Source organism: Calypte anna, chromosome 2, assembly GCF_003957555.1.
Source record: "Calypte anna isolate BGI_N300 chromosome 2, bCalAnn1_v1.p, whole genome shotgun sequence".
Lineage (NCBI taxonomy): Eukaryota > Metazoa > Chordata > Aves > Apodiformes > Trochilidae > Calypte > Calypte anna.
Window position 1 is genome coordinate 79,539,465 of NC_044245.1, and position 19,078 is coordinate 79,558,542.

Consider the following 19,078-nt stretch of genomic DNA (forward strand, 5'->3'; position numbering starts at 1 on the left):
GCAGCCCGCGCCTAGCAGCCTCCAGGTAACCCACTGCCCCGGCCCCTCTACCCTGCGCGCCCTGCTCGGGATGAAGGCGGCGGAGGCTTTTGGAGAGCAGCGGGGATGCCGCGTCCCCAGCTGCCACTCTCTCTCCCCGGGAGCGCCTCGCGTGGGCTCCGCCGGGGCGCCCAGGGGGGCGGGGAGCTCCGGCCGGGAGGCGGGAGCCGGGAGCCGCAGCGTCAGGGTGCCGGCAGGGGGAGCAGGGACCGAGGCGGAGCGGTGCTGCCTCCGGGGCCGGTGGTGGGGAGCGCGGCCGGCGGTGGGAGCCCTTCTGGGGCATTGCCCGACCCCACCCCCGAAAGTCCACCGAGCCTTTCCGAGCTGGCGGTCGTATTCCCCGAAGACGGAGAAAAGAGGAACCCGCTGTGCTGTCAGCCGTATCGCCCAGGGTGCTGAAATCCGAACTGCTGCCCCCGCGCCCCTCCCGCCCCCCCGGCTCGCAGCCGCTGGAGGGTTTTCTCGCCCGGGAGCGTGAGGTGCGTTTCGGTCGCTGAGCCCTGGCTGCGGGAGGGCAGCCTGTGGCTCCGAAGCGTTTTTGGAGGGGTTTTGTGACACTTGGGCAAGTGAAGTTTGCTCTGCCTCTTCCTCCGCTGAGAGCAGAAGAGAAACGGCGTGAAGGACACCGGCAGTTGTCTGAGAAACGTGTTTTTTTCGGTGGGATTTTCCTGCGGTACGATTTTAAGTCAGTCCCCAGTGTACGTTTATTGTCGCTGTTATTTAACTGGGCTGGTTTCGGTCTGTGGTGCAACTATTTTAGCATTTTCTGAAGAGTCGAGTTTGAGTTACCATTCGCAACGACGCAGAAGGGAACACCTCGGGTTGTTGTATTTATCCTTTTTTTTGGTGAGGATTGCTTACTGAATAACCGACAGTTATTAATTAGGATTTGTTGAATCGTTCCAGATGCACGGTAGATTGACACATCTATAATCACCCAGGGGTTACTCCCGGGGGACATCAGGGTGGCAGGAGCTGTCAATGCCATCCCTGCCTTGAGCAAACCTGACTATTGGCAGGCGAGGTTGGTGCATGCACGCACAGGCATCCTTGTGAAAATGGTCGCAGGGAAAAAAAATCTCAAAACTAAAACCTGTTGTTGAAGTTACAGTAATAGCATGTTCTGGCAGCCCTAAGGTAATGCATTTGAAGACTGTATTTTCTGAAAGCTGATTAACTGCTCTTAGTTTGAATTTTTGTGTGAGGGGCTGGTATGATGTTAGCCCAACTAGAAATTGCATTTGGATCTTGGTTGTAGCAGTTTCAGCATCTTCTGGTTGTTACATGAATAAGAATCTGACTCAGTTTAGCAAAGTTTGACTTGCTAAGATTTGTTGAACTTGGTGATGCCACAATATAATAAACACTCAATAAAAAGTGTGTTACTCACTCAAAGGGCTAATGTATGGCCTTAGGTACTGTGCTTAGTCTGGGGAAAGGTTTTGCTAGATTTCTGTATTTTGTTCTGTGTCCCCACCTTCCTCTGCAGCAGGTACTGATAATATAACTTCAGTATGTTTAGTAATGGATTCATCTCATTTTCTCATTATGATGATGAACAGCTGTGAGCAGTCCCGCTGAGAGCTGAGACTTTGCTAGGGAGGGTGGCAGTTTACTTTGCTGTTTGAGAGCTTGTTTTGAACTAAGTAGTGTAAACACTTGCATTTAGGTTGTACTGCTTATTCCTTAGGATGTCGTAACAGTTTTGTTTTTGTTGAGAAAGCTGAAGGCGTTAATATCTGTAGTGTCTCATTTCTTTTAATCTTTAACCAGTGCTGTTTTCTTGGAATACTTACAGGTAGTAGGAGTGCTTGTGCACTTTGTAATCATCCATAAACTTGCGTTATCTCAGATTTGTTGTACTTATTTCCTGTTGGGCAGAGAGGCAAAGGGTGCTAACTCTGTGTTGTTGCTGTTTTCAGAATTGTATGGTGGTTCTTTTGTTTTCCCCCCAGCTACTTGGGGCAACCACATGGATTATAACTCCTGTTGATGTGTCCTTATACAAATACAGGATTTTCACTGAAAGGAGCTCATTACTTTCCAGTGAGTAAACTGTATGTTACAAGCCCTGAACTGTGGAAATTCAATGCAAGCCTCCTGCAAACTTCAGGTTCTATGTTGGGGGTTGTGTGAAGGAATTCAGAAATAGGAGCAGCTGAGCTCCTGTGATGAGCCAGGAGCTGACCCTTTTCTGTTCTCTGGTCTGCAAGGGCTGCATCAGTCCGTGTTGGCTGTGGGTTATTTCTATGCCGTAGGACACGTAAGTGGATAGTTGATAGAACTATCAGTAGTTGTGCACAACCAGTGCTATGGGTTGGGGTGTGTGTGTGTATGAAATCTGATACTGTGTAATTTAACTTAAAGCAGTAGCTAGTAATTAGTTAATATGTGGTGATGACTGACTTAGGAATAGCAATTATATATGATGTGGCTCTAGATTTAACATCTGGTTTACACAATTTTGATATGATCTTGGTGTTTGGTAATGTCTGTTCTGAAGTTACTACAGCTCCTGAGGTGAATCAGGATTGCTGCTGCTGTAATTGTAGGAAGCAGCACTGAGAAACTTCTAATTTTCTGTAACATCATTTTATGGGGATGTTTAATGGGAGTTCTTGTCAGTGCTGAGTTCTCCAAATTATTGTTAATCAGTCCGTTTCTCTACATTATTATTTTTTTATCTGCTTTGGCATGTGTCTACGTTCTTTTTCAGAAACAGCTTTAAGTTACAGACTACACATTTGCTCTTCACTAATGGGTTGCATAAAGCTCTAACTGATTCAAAATAAGGAGTTCTTTTTGTCAAACACTATAAACATTTTTCAAACCCACCCTTTTGAGATATGTTTATCAATTCTCAATAGGCTAATTTTATTTTCCAAGCTGCAGCTGTGAGCTGTGAAAGAGAGGTGGCAGTCTGCTCTCTGCAATCCTGACCGAAACCTGGGGCATGCCACTGCTTGATCTGTGCAGCTGAGGAACAGCTTGCTTTTAAATCTGTTGTTGCTAAAACAGCAAAATCCTTCCAAAAGACGCTGAGGTTTTTGTTTTAGTTTGCTTTGTAAATGTGTCCAGTTATTTATTTAACAAACTTCTCAGGCTCTGTTGAAGTATCGCCCATTTGCTTAACATTTGTCGGGAAGGTGGCAAATTTAAACCAAGGTAGTGACCCCAGACCTGCAGTCAAATGAGTGTCTTGTTCTTGATTTTGCTGTAGTGTGTGTTTATTCCAAGTTATAAAGCATGTAAAGCTCTTGTCATTTAGTGGTTTTGATAATGCATCTACTTTCAAATGTGTGTCTCCCCTGAGGTACTGTGGTGCAATCCAGTTGTCTGCTGTTTAAATCAAGTCTTCATCTCCATGCTCTTTTTTTTTTTTTTTGGTATAACTATATTAATAAAAAGAATCTCTATTTGGGGACCTTTGAGGATGCTATCTGTACTTGTGTCCTGGTGTATATTAGAAAGTCAGAAAACTTTACAAAAGAGCTGATATTTGTCAATGATAGTAGCAGAAAACTGGGATTGGTATGAAGTCCACACTGAGGCCTTTTCAGGAGAAATCCTTGGTATAATCCTTGGTATAGGCTTTAAGAGTCATAAAGCCTATCTTTTCAAAGGCTGTATTTTCTTTTCAATAAGTTTAAACAAATTGTTTTAGGAAAGGTTTAAATGCTGTGTAACCTGTCAACTGCACTATAATCTCCAAACTTCACTTTCATTAGCTTATCCATGTTATGCCATTTCTCTTGTAATAGCAGATAGTATATATATTTTCCTTCTTTTTCCAATTTTTAAAAAAGGGATATGCCTCTGATCTCCAGGGTACCTTAGGGACTTTGGATAGTCATTTCTGACAGAACTTGTCAGCCTTTTTGTGGCCACCAGCCCCTGAAATGGAAATGACTCTTTCGCTTGGAGAATATTGATTGAGTAGCTCTGAATCACTGGCATATAATTAACTGATCTTGAATGCCTTGCTAGATGAACAGCAACATGCAGACACTTAGTGTTTGCTTGGGTTAGGAGAAGCTTACAGAAACAGAACCTTTCAGAATGCTGAAAGGCAGCCTGTTGCTATTGTCTCTGTAATGTGGATGGTTTCTTAGGCTTTATTTAAGACATGTGATGAATGAATTAGAGTGTATGTTATGGCTGCAGGAATGGTTAATAACATGAACTGGATGGCCTGAAGAAATGGGCCATACTGAAAATTAGGAGGCTTACCCACCTTCTTTTCCCCACCCCTTCTCTAAATTTTACAACTAAGCTGCTTTCTCTGCTTCTGCTTTCCTTGTGTGAATTGCTAGTCTAGGTGGAAAACAAAGATGCTATTGTAATGCACTTTCTTGTGAGACTTAGGGTTAACTGAAAATTAAGAATACTTAATGTAAAGTTAACCATAAGGGCCCTGTAAAGAGACTGTTTTAATAATTCTGTGCCCTGTTATTCTGACACACAGAATCACTGCTGAATCACTTGTTTCTGTTGCTGGGGATAAAGGCATATGAATCAATATTTGTGTTGTGGTTTTAAAAATGTTCAGAGAGTTATTCTGAACTGTCTTTTCTCTAGCACATGGCCTATTAGTCTGGGGCAGGCAAAGAATCTAGCGAGTCTCCTAAGCCTTAGGAACTAGCTGTGATGCTGAGGCAGCTAAAGACAATGTTGGTAGAATGATTGTCTCTTGCACTGGTTTCTGACACTGCAAAGCTACATTCTGATTCTCATTTGGTAAAATACAAGAAAAAAAAAACTTTCTTAATTCCTGTCCTCTAAAAAAAAGCTTCTCTTTGTGACTTGAAGCCTACTGACTGCTGTGTTCCCTGAAGGCAGATGAAGGTGGTGGGTGCTGTGCCAGTCAGGATGCTGTGCCAAGGTATCTCTATGTGGAGTCATACTGTGAACAGCATGAGGAAACAGATCCTCTTAAAACCATTTTTTGTCTTTGAAGTACCGGTGGCCACTTATCTATTAAGGCCCTGTAGGCACTCGTTTCTGTATAACTGAAGGTGTGCAATGAGTATAATAATGTCAGGAAGGAGGGGAAAGGAGGATTGTATGTGAAGATAAAGGTTCTGGTTTGTCTCTTGAATAACAATTAAACATAGGACCACCAGAAGAGCTCTGGTGGACTTTGCCTCAGTGGTTTAAAGTGTGTCTATACAGCTTTTTGTTATGTTAGTTCTATAAGAAGTCACAGGCTGTCTTGCAGAGTTTGGAAATGGACTGTGGCACAGATACATATATGTCTTCACTAGCAGTCTAAACTTTTCTACTGAGGGCTAAGGTACCCGAGATGCAGCACCTCACTGCATTGCCCTTGAGTGTGTCAGGAGGTAGAAAATTCAGGGTAATAAACTGTTAAAAACTGGAGCTCAGTCTTCCAAAGCTTGCTGTCAGACCTTACTCTCTTGAAAAATGATAATGGGTTCTGATACACTCTGTTGGAATTGATAGTATAAAACAACATAGCTGTTGTGAAGACCTACATTGATTTGCCAAAAGCATGAGTTCCTGAATACAGATCTAGAGAAGGGTGAGAGGTGAAGAAGTTGCTGTTTGTGAGAGAAAAGAGTTTCTCTTGATGAATATGGGTACAAGTTCTAAACTCCTGTTATCCTGGCCCCTGGAGACTTGTACAAGTGATGTAGTTTTGTCATAAAGCTTGGTCAGAGTCTACAGACTCGCCTGAATAGTCCAAGGAAGTAGCAAGATTTTCCATTTTATCTTCCCGTTGCTTTCCTAAGTGTCTAGTGTTACACTCCTTACTTGAAGTATTAGATAAATCTTTAATGCTGAAGACAAACCACTGCAGTTTTAGCATCACAGTTTAACTGCTGGTAACAAAAAAAAAAAAAAAAATTGTAACCAACAACAGCAGCAAAAAGAGAGATCCAGGTTCTACATCTGAATCACTGTTCTTTTTGCCATTGTTGTCTGTTGTTTCAAATGAAATTAATTGTCTGGGGGAGGGACTTGTTTTCTTCTTTCACCATTCTTTCTGTAAGTGAGCTTGCAACTATCTTTTATGATCCCATTTTTGTTCACTTACCTATGACTGGCAGGGAAAAATTGTTTTGCAAATTTATTTAATCTGAGGGCAAATTATATCAGTACTGGAGTTTGAAGAAAAATAGTCCTGCACTAGTGGTAAACACTGAATTCTGATATTTAATTTGAGTTCTTTGTATTTGTCTTTCAAGCTCAAAATCGTTAAGTGCTCCTAAAATAACTTGAGCAAATGTGATATTTTCCTTTGAGTACCCGTAAGAATGCATTGCCTGCAGTGGGCAATCTGCCTCTTGAGAAAACACACTTTAGTCTTTTTATAGGATGACTGTTGACAAAGCCGGTTCTTCAGCTTCAGATGTAGGGTTGCTGGGTTGTAATTGTTTTGTTCCAAAAGGTTAAAAGAAAAACCCAAAAAACAACCACAACAAAAAACTGTTTTGTTGCAAAGTCATATCACCAATATTTTTCAAAGAGGCAATATAAGAATTGCATAACTGCAAATGTAGGGTTCTCCATTAGTTTGTGAGGAATGATTTCTCAGAGTGACTTGCTTCTTCTATGTACTGTGAATTGCTTGTAGAAATCAGGCCTGGTTCATAATTTCATGTGTTTGTTGATTTTGTAGACTTAACTTTGCCCATTAAAAGACTTTTTAGAGAGGGCTTTTTTTCCCTGTTCTCATCAACATTCACTTTTTTTTTTTTTTAAACCCCATGTTGCTAAAGAAGTGTTCAGTGCAAACACTGAATATTTTAAAAATGGCATTTGAAATGAATGGAGCTGTTGACACCGCACTTGTTCCCAGCTCTCTGCACATGTTGGCACCTTCAACAATGTAGCTGTAGCTGTAGCCAAGGTCTTGAGTGCTCAATTACAGATGAAACCTGAGGATTTAGAGATTTCTGGTTTTAACAGCAGATTTGGTTCACTTCTGGCCAAGTTAGGTGCTTGTCTCCCCTTGCCACTTACTGCATTGTGATAAATGTTGCTTTAGGGCATGGATGAGTCCCTTGTTTCCTTCTGGCTTATTTGGTAACTAGAACTTGCTAAGCTTCATAAGAAATTGCACACAAGTGTTGGGTGTTCTTGCTTCCACTTAAAGTTATTTTCCACAAATGAATTTTCATATAAGAACAGTGTTTCTGGGTGTGATTGTATTAATATCTATAGATAGTTGATAATTGGAAAACTGTCTGGTTGTTGCTGAATTTCATTCCTGTTGTCTTTCAGGTGTTTGTAATGCCACCCAGTGTCCAAAAATATTAAGAGAAATCACAGAATCACAGAAAAAAACCCTTGGACTTCATGATAGCGTCTGGGTTGACTTCCATCACTGTATAACTAGTCCTGCAAGCGTTAGGTTTATGTGAACTGGAATGCTTTTGGGAGCCTTTTCTGACTGTGTCCTAAAGATATGAGTTAACAAGGCTGTATATTGTTCAGGTTTAGATGTCATACTGTTACAGAAAAGAGTTGGGAATCGCTCTTGTAAGCAGCTAACCAGGGAGGAAGTGATGAGCTCATGGATCGTATCTTCAGCCTCAGTTGTGGTAACTGGAATGTAAACTATTAGGATCTTCTGAAATGTTGTTTCATTTAGCTTCTTTTTGCAGCAGTAGTTCCCAAGATATTCTCACAATTTTATCAGTGTTTAGGCTGATAGGTGTTCTCCTTATTGGTTTTGCTGGTGATAGTCTTGGCTGTTCAAAAACGAATGGAAATACAGAATCCTTGCCCCAACACATTCATAGATAAGGGGTCTCTGTTCTCATAGTATATGTTCACATATACTTCTTTTAGTGGAATGGTCACTTCTATAGCTCAACATGTGAAGTAAAGCATGCAGGTTTCTCCATGCAGAACCATCAAGATGGTGAGATTTCTGGTCTCTTATGCAGTGTGGCATGAAATAAGCTGGAGCCATCAGCCATCTGCCTTTCTTCTGTTACCTGGAAGATGCTTGTGTTCTGCAGGTGGTGTGTTTGGTTTGCCAGAGGTTCTGAAATATTAAGGAAAGATAAAGTATAATGCATTTGTATAGTCACACTAGGGTTGATACTTTAATAGTGTGTGACAAATGTATTTCAATTAAATACAGCATTTAATATAGCAAAACTCATTTGAGCAGTAATTTCTGTGTAGGAGATGTTGGGTGGAGCTCAGTGACCAAAATAGTTCTAGTTAGATGACTGGATTACAGCAAAGCACCCGTCTGACTCTAGTACCTATGTATAATTTAAAAGCTTTATATTTTAAATGTATCTGTGACACATGTAATTTTTAAAAGAAATATTTACAAATAGCATTTGAAGATGTTTTCTGATTTACTGTTTGTATGGTCAAAATTAACCTTAGCTTCCAGTTCTTATATGTTTATAGGGGCACATGGGTGGGTACATGTACCCTTTTTTTCTCTATAGATACACGCTGATGCATATACACACGCACATTTTTGCAGTCTATCCCAGTCTGTCAAACAGTGGTACTGGCTAGATCGTGTGCTCCTTGCTTGTTTAGCCAGAATACTGCTGTAGCATCCCAGAGATGTAGTGGAAGGACAGAGAGGCCTTCTACTGGGAAGAATTTATCAGCTTCAGTACAGCAGTTAGAGCAAGAGATACTATGCTGGAAGACAAAATGAATTGAAATGGAGGTCAGGCCACTGTTCTGATAATTCATATTTTTATTTTGAGCTCTGAAGAATTCATCTCTTTGAAGAGCAAAGAAATGTTGGCATCAAATATTGATTATGTGGAATATCTAAAATTCATAAACTTAACTTTATTCTGACAAGCTGGACTGACGGGAAGAACATTGCAGCCTTTGCTTGAAAGTGAAAAAAATTAATGAAAGAAATGCAATTTAAATATTTTGTGATGGCTATAGTGGGATCTTTTAAAGGCAGAGATCATGATACAATTTGACTGGATTCAGAAGACACGATTGAATCAGTATAATTTTGGTGAGTCATGAAGTTATATTAATTTAGGTAGACCAGAAACATGGACAACCTAATTGGGCTGCAGTAGTAAGAACATGCACAGAGGTCTGAGGTTTTTAATATTATTCTATTTTCTGAAAGCTGCTGAACACTTTGTAAGTGCAAATGTTTCTTCATAGTTTGCCTGTCATTGCACTCTTGCTTCGACTGTGATTGATTCCATGTATTGTGTAAGATTTAAGTACAGTTATTATGTTTTCACTTCTAAATCCTTCAGATTATTTCCTCTTCTCTGCTCTTGAATTGCAGCTGTAGTTCCAAAAGTGGGATCAATAGGTCCTAATATGTTATTTGAGGTAATGTACAATGGTATGTTGCTTTTGCAGGTCCAAAAACATTTTGTAAGAAATGTTTTACAGAGTTTTTGATCTACCTTTTAATATATTGATATTAATAAAATCAGCTCTTATGATCTGTTGAGTTCCTTTTTGCTTTCTCTACATCTTAGGGCAAATAAAAAAATCAGAATAACCATTGCTTTATTGTTTAGTAATTTGACTTGTTTCTGCTAGATCTGCCATGTGAAGGATGATGCCTAAGGTATGAGGCAGGCCAGGGTATTTTGACATTCTGCTAATAGGTTAGATGTATGTAAAAGTGTTAATGAACAATTGATTCTTTAGGTGATTCACCTAAAGAAATGTAAATAAAAAAGCATGAATGACAGTTTTGGTGTACTTTGCTGATCCCTCTCCAACTAATCCATCAAGGACGAGGGCCTGTTGTGATTTTTTTTTAATCTAGGTGGAATTACTCCCTTCTGCTTTCTCTCTAGTAAATCAGCCAGTGTCCCAGCAAGTAAAATTGTTTCTGTGAGCAAGATTCAGCCTTCAGTCAGCCATCAGAAGGTGTTACCTCTGTCAGTCCTGAGACATTCAGGTCACCATTGCCACCTTCCTGTAGACCAGGCTGAATGTATTGCAGTTGGTGGACTCTGGGCAAGCAGGGGTACTTGGCCTGGCAGGACTCTACTGGCACCTGTGTGGCTGTCTGTTTTTTTTCTGTCTGCTTTGTGTCCTGAAGCTTAGTACAGAGAAAGGCAGCTGCTCTTGTGTGGGTAGTTGGTTTTATTTATTTTTAATGCCTAATTGAAGAGGTAAAAAGATAAGGAGGGTTGGTAGCAGGGAAGATGAGAGAAATAGCTGGTAGAAACAACAGGTGGGAGAGGGTGTTTTAGATGAGTGGGAACTGAAAGCTTCAGAGGAAACCAGAGCCCTGGTGTCATAGAACAATGTCATGGGAGCTAATAGGTGGGATAGGGGCAATTGTGAAATTGTGAAAACCTTTCTTCTTCTTTCTTTCTCCACCCCACTTGGACTCACAGCATTCCTGTCTTCAGCTTGCTCTTCACAGGATCTGATGCCTTTTGGACTAGATTAAGAAACAAGGTGCCAGCTAGCCATATCCTTTGCTGCTGTGCTAGTTTTCTGAAATACTTAGAGGCATACAACTGGGTAATGAAATGCTTAACAGAGTTTCTCATGCAAAACTACGTGAAACTTGATGGTTATGTTAATGCAAGTAATTGGATGGCAATAGGAGTTGCTATATAATATGAATTGCAGAAACTGAATCTCAGGTTGGAAAACTGGGTCAGGATAATTGGTGTAATGTCACCAGCTCTGAAGGTGGACATTGTTTTCATTTGCATGTTGGTCTGTGGATCTACAGGACTTTAAGCTGTTCTCCAGGTATGAACTTTCCGTGCAGCTTGTCTGTTGATTGTTTTGCATTTCTTCTATGAATAGTGATAGATGTGCTTGGCAGTAGAAATCTACTGTGGGTTATATGATACTATGGACATGTTATGGAGATAAGCAAGTCAATTTTTCAAACTGACCATGTGCTTTATTTATAGGATGGCTTTGTTTATCTCTTGAGTTTCAGAAGTAAGTGTGGAATGGAAAGAACCTTGTTTTAGCTGTTGGAGAGAGATCTTTGGTTCAGTGTTGTTCCTTCATAACTCAAAGGTGCATTCTTGACTCTCCACTTTCCATTCCTTTTGTTATTAAAAAATTTAAAAAGGAAGAAGAATAATAATAAAGAAGCAAGCAATATTTTTAATTAAAGAAATAAAAAAGCCAGTCCTCTCAGTTGTCTGAGAACTCATGATCAGCAGAACACCTATGAAGCATTGATTCAGTTTGGTGTGGGAGCACAGTTCAAATAGGTTGGAATACCATGATTGCCATTAATTATGGCAAATATGGAACACAAAATGTTTGCTTAAATTATCTGTAATACGAGGTGTACTTGCAGATAATACTAAGAATTTCAGTATAGCTTCTTTATTCCACTGTCAGCAAATCTAGACTTTTTTCCTCTGTTTCTTTAAATATTCTCTTGAAAATCTTTCAAAAGTAGTTTCATTAACTTAACATATAGCAGGTGTCACTAGCTGTGAGGAGCAAGTCACAATGACGTAGTGCTGTGTCAAAAGTATTATTAAGAGGCTTAGGACAAAGAGAGCAATTAAGGAACAGTCTTCACTATGGACAAATGTCAGAGACTCCTCCAGGGTGAAGCTGCTTCTGTGCCATATTCACTAATTGCTCTTTTGAACAAAGTTGGTTTTGATGACTGGGTTTAATTAAGCATACCTGAAAAAGTCCACAAAATCAGATCAGAAGTATTAGAATGAAAAAATTGCCTTTAATAATAAAGATGTTTTCCTTCTCAGGTGTGTTTTATGCTTTATATAACTGTATCTGGCTGACATTTCCCCTAACTATTTGGTTTGTCCTCATTGGAGATTTCAACAGAAGATACATTTTATTGTTTGCTTCAGGTTGCGTGCCAAATGCCATGCTCACATTTAAATCTCTGTGATTAAAAATGTATTAAAAACTCTCCTAATGAAAGACAGCTCTCAGGACAGTGTCTACATGTTGAAAGACGTACTTGTGAACAGAAAGGTAGAAATATTAAACCCTACTTGGTAAAGCTCATTCCAAACCTGCTGACCCTCTACATTGGTGAAAAAATGCCTCCTTGGGAAAACATCTGCTCTGTAGTGTAACTTTTAGGTAAAACTTGATTGGCCAGTGACTTATAGGTGTAAATTGAAACTCCATGGTGGTGATCCTCAACATCCATGTAATTATGTGGAATATGGTACTACAGTTATCACCATGTTTGTTGAATTTTTAATTCTTTTTTGACACTTGGTAAGACAGAGGCAAGGGTGGCCAGAGTAGTGCAGATGTCTGGAAGAGTTTGCCTAGATGAATGCAATTTCTCTATGAGCCAGGTGCATAGAGCTGAAATTTGCAGTAAAACGTAAAATATTGTTTTGATTTTTGATGAGAAAGACTTTAGGGAAAGAGGCAAGGCACACACACCACAGCTGACCTCTTCTAGTATGCTGGTCCTAAGTATTTATTTTGGTTTTATTCTTAAGTTCTCTTGTGTCAAGTAAATAAGAATATTAAGAAGGGTTTTGCGAAAGAGCTTTGTAGTAGGTTGCGGTTTTGAGCCAAGTGGTAACTGGAAGCTTTAATAGCCTTACAGTACCACTTCAGAAGTGGAGATGTGCCATTGGATGGATATGTCAGAACTTAATAAAAATAGCATATCCTATAGTGGGCATTCATCCAGAAATCTAAAATTAACATTGTGTCCTGGGAATGATACTGCAGTCAAGAGCACTAAATAGTATTCAGCACCCTCTGTTATTCAATCAGGTCATAACATATTTATTTGAAATATTTTATGTTTTTATGCACGGCTGACTTGCTCTTATTGTTGTTCTTCTTTGTATAACATGGAAATGTGCAATGCATTTCATAGGTATTAAAACAAAGTCTTGGCCAGAGATGTATTATATGGCCCTGTGTGAATGGAAGTTCGTGGCACAATTCCAGCTGACTTCAGCTGGGAGTTTAAGTAGATCCTGCCTTATTTCTGATAATATGTATAAACATATAGTCAGCTGGCAGGATTGAGAGTGATTCATTTCACATTATGCTGTTTTACTTGTAGCATTCCAATAGAGTTTGGGTGAGTAAACTTGAGGAAAAGTGCTGTCCCCTTTATTAGGGGGATGTAAAGCCTGAGGAAAAGCAGAACCTGGGTATTATGGTCTGATTAATTGCCTGGATATTTATGCAAGTTACAGTAGGTTTTGATTAGTTGTACAGGGAAAGTCTGTACTGACTTTTTCTTTGACTGCCCTCTTCTGCTCCTTTCTGGAAAAATAGAGGGAATAGGCTTTTTAAAACCTATGTGCAGGAGGTTTCTTTAAAACTCATTAGCATGACCTGTAGAAATAGGAGAGGATTTTCTTATGAATTATTAATTTATAGTATAGGTGTTAGTTCTTGTGTTTGCTTTCAGAGAAAGGTAATTGGAACATGTGATTCTTTCTTGCTCTCTCTCAGTATTTACCTCTGTGTATGTAGAGGGGGATACAAGAGAGACAACAGAACAGTGTGTATATGTAAGTATTCTCTTAGAGAAAAAACTTGTAGAAAAAAAAAAAGGGTCTTTCCCTTATTTGTTGTGTTTTAGCTATGCATGACCATAATTTTTTTTTTAATTCAAGCATAGTGTATTAATCACTAGAAGTGATTAATACCACAGTGCATTAATACTAGAAGTAATGATACAACAGGTAGAGTGGGTAAGGCAGAAGTGTAATTTGTCCAAAGTTTCATTTCACAGGCTTTTTCTGTTTGTTTGCTATAGAATGTAGTGACAGATTTGAAATAGTGATGTTCCAAGGCACGCTTGGGTATTGAAAGCTGGTGGTGGGAAAAAACCCACATATGAAATGTCTAATAAAGGCATTTTTAAGTGATTGCATTTTTTTTTCCTCTCTTCTGGCATTATGAGGCAGTTTTTCAGGTATTAAGAATGGTGTTCTCTTTTCTCCTTTTTCTGCCTCCATAAAGTAGCCCTTAGGAAAGGGAAAGAGATCTGGAGGTGTAATGGTAGCCAGCAGTAGCTTACCCTTTCCACCACATGATAAATGGATGAGCTAACAACTTCCCTAGTTCCTCATCATTTATAAAATATGAAGTTTCAAATGCTTCATGCCTTTATGGACATGGAAGTGTTATGGCACAGTAAAAGTGTACCCACTTGCCGAAGCAATTAGGATTTTTATTTAAGATAGATGTCTTTACTAAATAAATAAGTGGTTTTAGGAAGAAAAGGAGACTTATACCCTCTAAAACAAACCTGACCTTTACATGCCTGTAGGATGGGATGATGCCGCAAGGATCTTGGTTTCTTGTTTGCATGTCAGAGGAACAGACGTTAGAGCTGTAAGGCTATAGAAGCAAATACCATTACAAGAGCATCAGCCACCACCTAACTCGGTTCATTAGCTTGAAGCAGAAATGAGTTTTTCAGATCTGGTTTACTTCCCAAGTGAAATTTATGAGTGTGTTTCTTATTCTTCACCTTTGGGGAAGCAGTAAATGCCATCACCAAAAAGAATCTTTCAAGAGAATGTAATGTAAAGTGTGAATTTTTGCAATGCATAATACTGTGTCATGGGATCTAATGAAGTTAGAATTATTATCTTCTATTATATTATTATTATTATAATATTATATTATATGTATTTTATATTATATTATATATATTATATATTATATTATATTATATTATATTATATTATATTATATTATTGTCTTATCTTATAATGGCATGATACCTATAGTAAAGACATTAAGTAAAGAAAAAAAAATAATAGATTAAAAACAAAAAAGAACCGAAACCCCCCCCAAGCAATCAACAAAAAAACCCCCCAAAACAAAACAGGCCTATAACGCTTTTTTTCTTATCGAGGGATTGAAATTAATTTGTACATGCTGTTTGCAAAACCTTTTGTAAGCGAGGTCAGACTGCTTCAATGGAAGGTGCTCTATAGTTAAATAGATCAATTATATCAAAGTTCAGTGAAGTTAATTTTTTTTTTTTTAAATTAAGCACTTAGGAGTTACTAATACCCTGATAAAGAAAAAATCCTGGTGGAATTCAAGGGCAGTAGTTGAAAAAACACATTTAAAATAAGAAAATTCAAAACATTGCCTTTCTTTTTTTAAAAGGTCTGATTGTTTTCTACAACTTCCTTAAAAAACATCATCAGCAAGAAATTCCCAAAACAACAACAAGCTCCCCTCTGAAAATTAACAATTTAAGGTGTATTGTAATTACAAGGATTATGGTGGCCTAGCTGGAGTGCTGGTGGAAATTCTTGAAGGCAGAGCTCATTTCTGGACTTTCTCTTTCCCTTGACCTGTCAGGTCCTGCACTCCTCCCACCAGGAGTTCCTGGTGCATCTCTGTGAACAAGCCACATCCATAGCTGGAGTGGTTCAGCTCTTATGTAAAAAGGATTTGAACTTCACAGAAATACATTATTCCCATATTGTTGCTAAATTATCGCCAACTTCAGACAAAGTTTCTTTAGATATGGACAGAATCCTCCATCTTCCTAGTTTAGGTGACAGCTGGAGCCACTCATGAGAGGTAGAAAACATGACTTGTTCTGTACGACGTGACGTTTCAGGACAGATTGACAAACAGCTTGAATGGCATTTGAAAACGCAAGATGTTGTAAGAACTCACTGCCTTAGCTGAGTGTAAACACTGCTGGGAGGAAAGCAAGCTTTTATTTCAAGAAAAAAAAAAGGGGGAGAAGGAGAGGAACAAGCAGTGCTTTAAGCTGTATGGTTAACACCTGGACTATTTTCAGCAAATGGCAAGTCTTTCTGCTTTTACCATTTCAGAGTGGCTATTGACTAAACAGTAGGCTGCTTTTTTTTTTCTTTATCTGATGCCTTACTGAGTTCTTTGCAGTCTCCTAGCTCTGTTAGGAAGCTAAAATTGGCATTTTTAGCTATCAGACATAGAAATCATTAACAGCATTTATTGACTTCTAAACACTCTTCGGTTATCTTGACACTGTCAGATCACCCTTTATCCACTTTCTGCAAAACATAATTGAAAACAATGACATTTCTCAACTTTTGTGGACAGGTGACAGACTGGAGAAGATTTTTATCTGAGAAAACATCATTCAAGATGAAGCTATAAAAAGCTGCATCTGCTTGCAGCTAGCAGGTTTGACAAAGAAATCTCCACTGAAAAGGCTGTGTGCTGCTTCTACTTTGTCCTTCAAATTAAACCAAGAGATGTTTTGCAGAGGTCAGATAAGAAAGTTGTAATGGAAGTGACAGAGAAATCCATTAATGCTGACTTCAGATTTTTAGATTTCAGTATCTATAGCTTCTTTGCATAGAGAAGTTAAAGTTTTATGGTAACAATTAATGCTCTGGTTTTGAGTCTTAAAAATTGATTTATGTATGAAACTCCTTCAAAAGAACAGGTGCTCGATGGCAAATTGCTTCAGGGTAAGGAACTAAGAGGAATTAAATGCAACTTTAAAGCAGTGGTCCTATTTACCAAAGAGCATTCCCCATAAGGAGTTATAATATCCTGTCATACTAAGAAATAAGAAAGAGTAAAGAGTAGATAATTAAAATTAAAAGCAAAGAATTCTTTTAGTAGACCAAAAAGTAGGACACAAACCTTTAAAGCTAAAAAGGAAGCTTACTGTAAAAATGTAAACTCTTTTTGTGGTACATTAGCAAGTCAATATAATTTTCCTGTATTTCACTTAGTATTTGGAACCAGAGCAACATGCAGATACAGCTTGTTGGAAATGTATGATTATATTTCTTCAGAAACTTGCAAGCTTATTTGCATATTAAATACTGCAGGGGAGTTTGTAAATTGATAAATTAGAGAGAAATAAGTTAAAAAGAGGTTTAGATGGTTACAGTTACTTTATACTGAGCTTTATAGCCTGTTGATGGAAAGTTCTCCCATGTGTACAGATTAAAATTGTTCTGGGGGTGAGCCTTGTTTTGGTTTTGTTTTTTTTCCCCCCTTCCCTCTCTCTCCTCCCCCCTTAAGTGAGCACAGTCAAACAAAGTAAAATGCAGCCCCAAATTTCTCTTTGTCACCTTCATGTGCTTTTGGTTTCATACATGAGCCCTTCTTGGTAAATTTACCACCAGATGATATCCTCTACTCCTCAGATGTTCTGTGCCAGCAGACACTTGGAGATTAAAATGTTCATCAGATCTTTGTATGTGTATTTTATTATACTGTGTTTATCTGGAAATTGTATTTATTAGAATAATTTCTGGATGCTGATTGTGTCCTGCTGCCAAAGGAAAATAATCTTCCCTGCTATCTATTATGTTTTGTTGGATTTAATAAGGTTTTACAGAGTTTCTATTAGGTTATAGAGCTGTGGTTATGTGTGGAATAGTTGCAAAAAATTTGTGTGAGAAAGATAAAAGGAAGTTTGAGATAAGTGGTCAGGAAGTAGCAGGGTGTTAGGAGATGGGTTTGAAGTGAATTCAGAGCAAAGAGGGTGTCCAGGATGTGTGGAAAACAGATACTTCGTTCTCTGTCATGAGTTGCGGAAGGCTGGCCTTAATTTGTTGGGAGGAATGTAATGAAAAAGGAGACTCTGATAACTGTCTGAAGGTTTGAAAGCAATCTTTGATGTGTTAGGAAATACATGGCCAGTTACATTTTCTAAAACCAAAGACAGCCTGCTGTCAGCTCTGCTTTACATGATGTTTCTAACTTCTTTCTCTTTATTTCAGTACTCTATGATAATGATAGCAACAGATGATGATCATGTTATGGGGTGCACAGAGAAGGTGATGCAGATGTGCTGCAAGTGGCAGTGGAGGTTGTGGAGTGTCCCTGCAGAGGCTCAGGGAGCTGCCTGGCAGCCAGCCTGCAGGGCCAGGAGCCCAGCTGGGACTTCCCAGTGAGCTGATGGCATCAGCTCAGTATATAGCTCTGAGGCATGGTCCTGTTGCATCACTTCAAAAGTAATTAAAGTGATGATCAGGTCATGTTCAGAATGATACGACCTCTGGTTCTTCTCAAGCAGCCATTAGCTGTTGGCTTTGCTGAAGAGCATCTCTGGGTAGAAACCACCTGACATCTGGCTGGGACTTCTGTGGTACTTGGTTCTGTCACTGAGCATGTGTGGAGCACAAAGGTAGCTTGTGGGTATTGTGGGTTCAAGTTTTCTACTGAAAGTACACTAAAATCACATTTTTTAAGGCACCTGACATTTAAATAAAGAAACAAAAAGTCTCAGCTGTGATAATTCACCTTGCTGCATTCCCACTGGTTAAGAAATCCTACAAGAAAACTGGGGTGGGATTTATTGCACAAGTGTGTAGCAACAGGACAAGGGGCAATGGTTTAAAACTTGGAGAGAGGAGATTAAGATTAGCTACTAGGAGGAAAGTGTTTACTTTGTGGGTGGTAAGACACTGGAGCAGGTTGCCCAGGGAAGTAGTGGAAGCCCCGTCCCTGAGAGTATTTCAAGGGCAAGTTGGATGGGGTTTGAGAAACCCGATCTCTAGTGGTAGCTGTCCTTGCCTATGGCAGGAGAGCTGGATCTAGATGAACTTTAAGGTCCCTTCCAACTTTATCTGTTCCATGATTCTATGATTTTAGTTATGTTCACACTAATTGTTTTGATTATACAAGAGAGGGAAAGAAAACTTGCCTTGACATGAAATGTACAGCTTGACACCAGGCCGTAGAAGCTGTTCTTAAGGGATTCTGAACTTGCAGTTTGCAGAAACCCTGGGTGGGAGGGGTGAAGTGCTGTTTGGTTTTGAACATGAAACTTGCAAATGCTTGCTGAGACTCTTGCTTGGTGACTGTAGTTGCTGTTGAAACTATGAAGCATACAGAAGCATGTTTGCTGTACTGTGATGATTAGAAATTATTAATTTAGTTACACACAAAAGTCTCTAATGCTAGTCCCTAATGAAAGGTTGACCGTTTTCTGCCACTGTTAATTTCTTAATGTTTTGCAAATTTAATTGTTGCCATGATTACATAATGCCAAATTGAATTTGGGGACATATGCAATATTCTTTTACCACTAGTCTAGTCAAATAATTTTTAATGAGACAAAGAGCTAGTTGAACATCCAAATTATTTTGTTTACTTCAGTAGCTTA

General features: G+C 39.1%; 1 protein-coding gene across 2 annotated transcripts in view; it reads left to right on the forward strand.

Moving 5' to 3' along the window:
• Window positions 1–230: 230 nt before the first annotated feature.
• SEMA5A (semaphorin 5A) overlaps window positions 231–19,078 on the forward strand; it is a 309,345-nt gene continuing 290,497 nt past the window's right edge. The window contains exon 1 of one of the 2 annotated variants that reach the window (XM_030445693.1): window positions 231–712. The gene's annotated coding sequence lies outside the window, so the exon portion shown is untranslated. The remainder of the gene's footprint in view (window positions 713–19,078) is intronic. The other variant, XM_030445694.1, reaches the window with a different exon arrangement.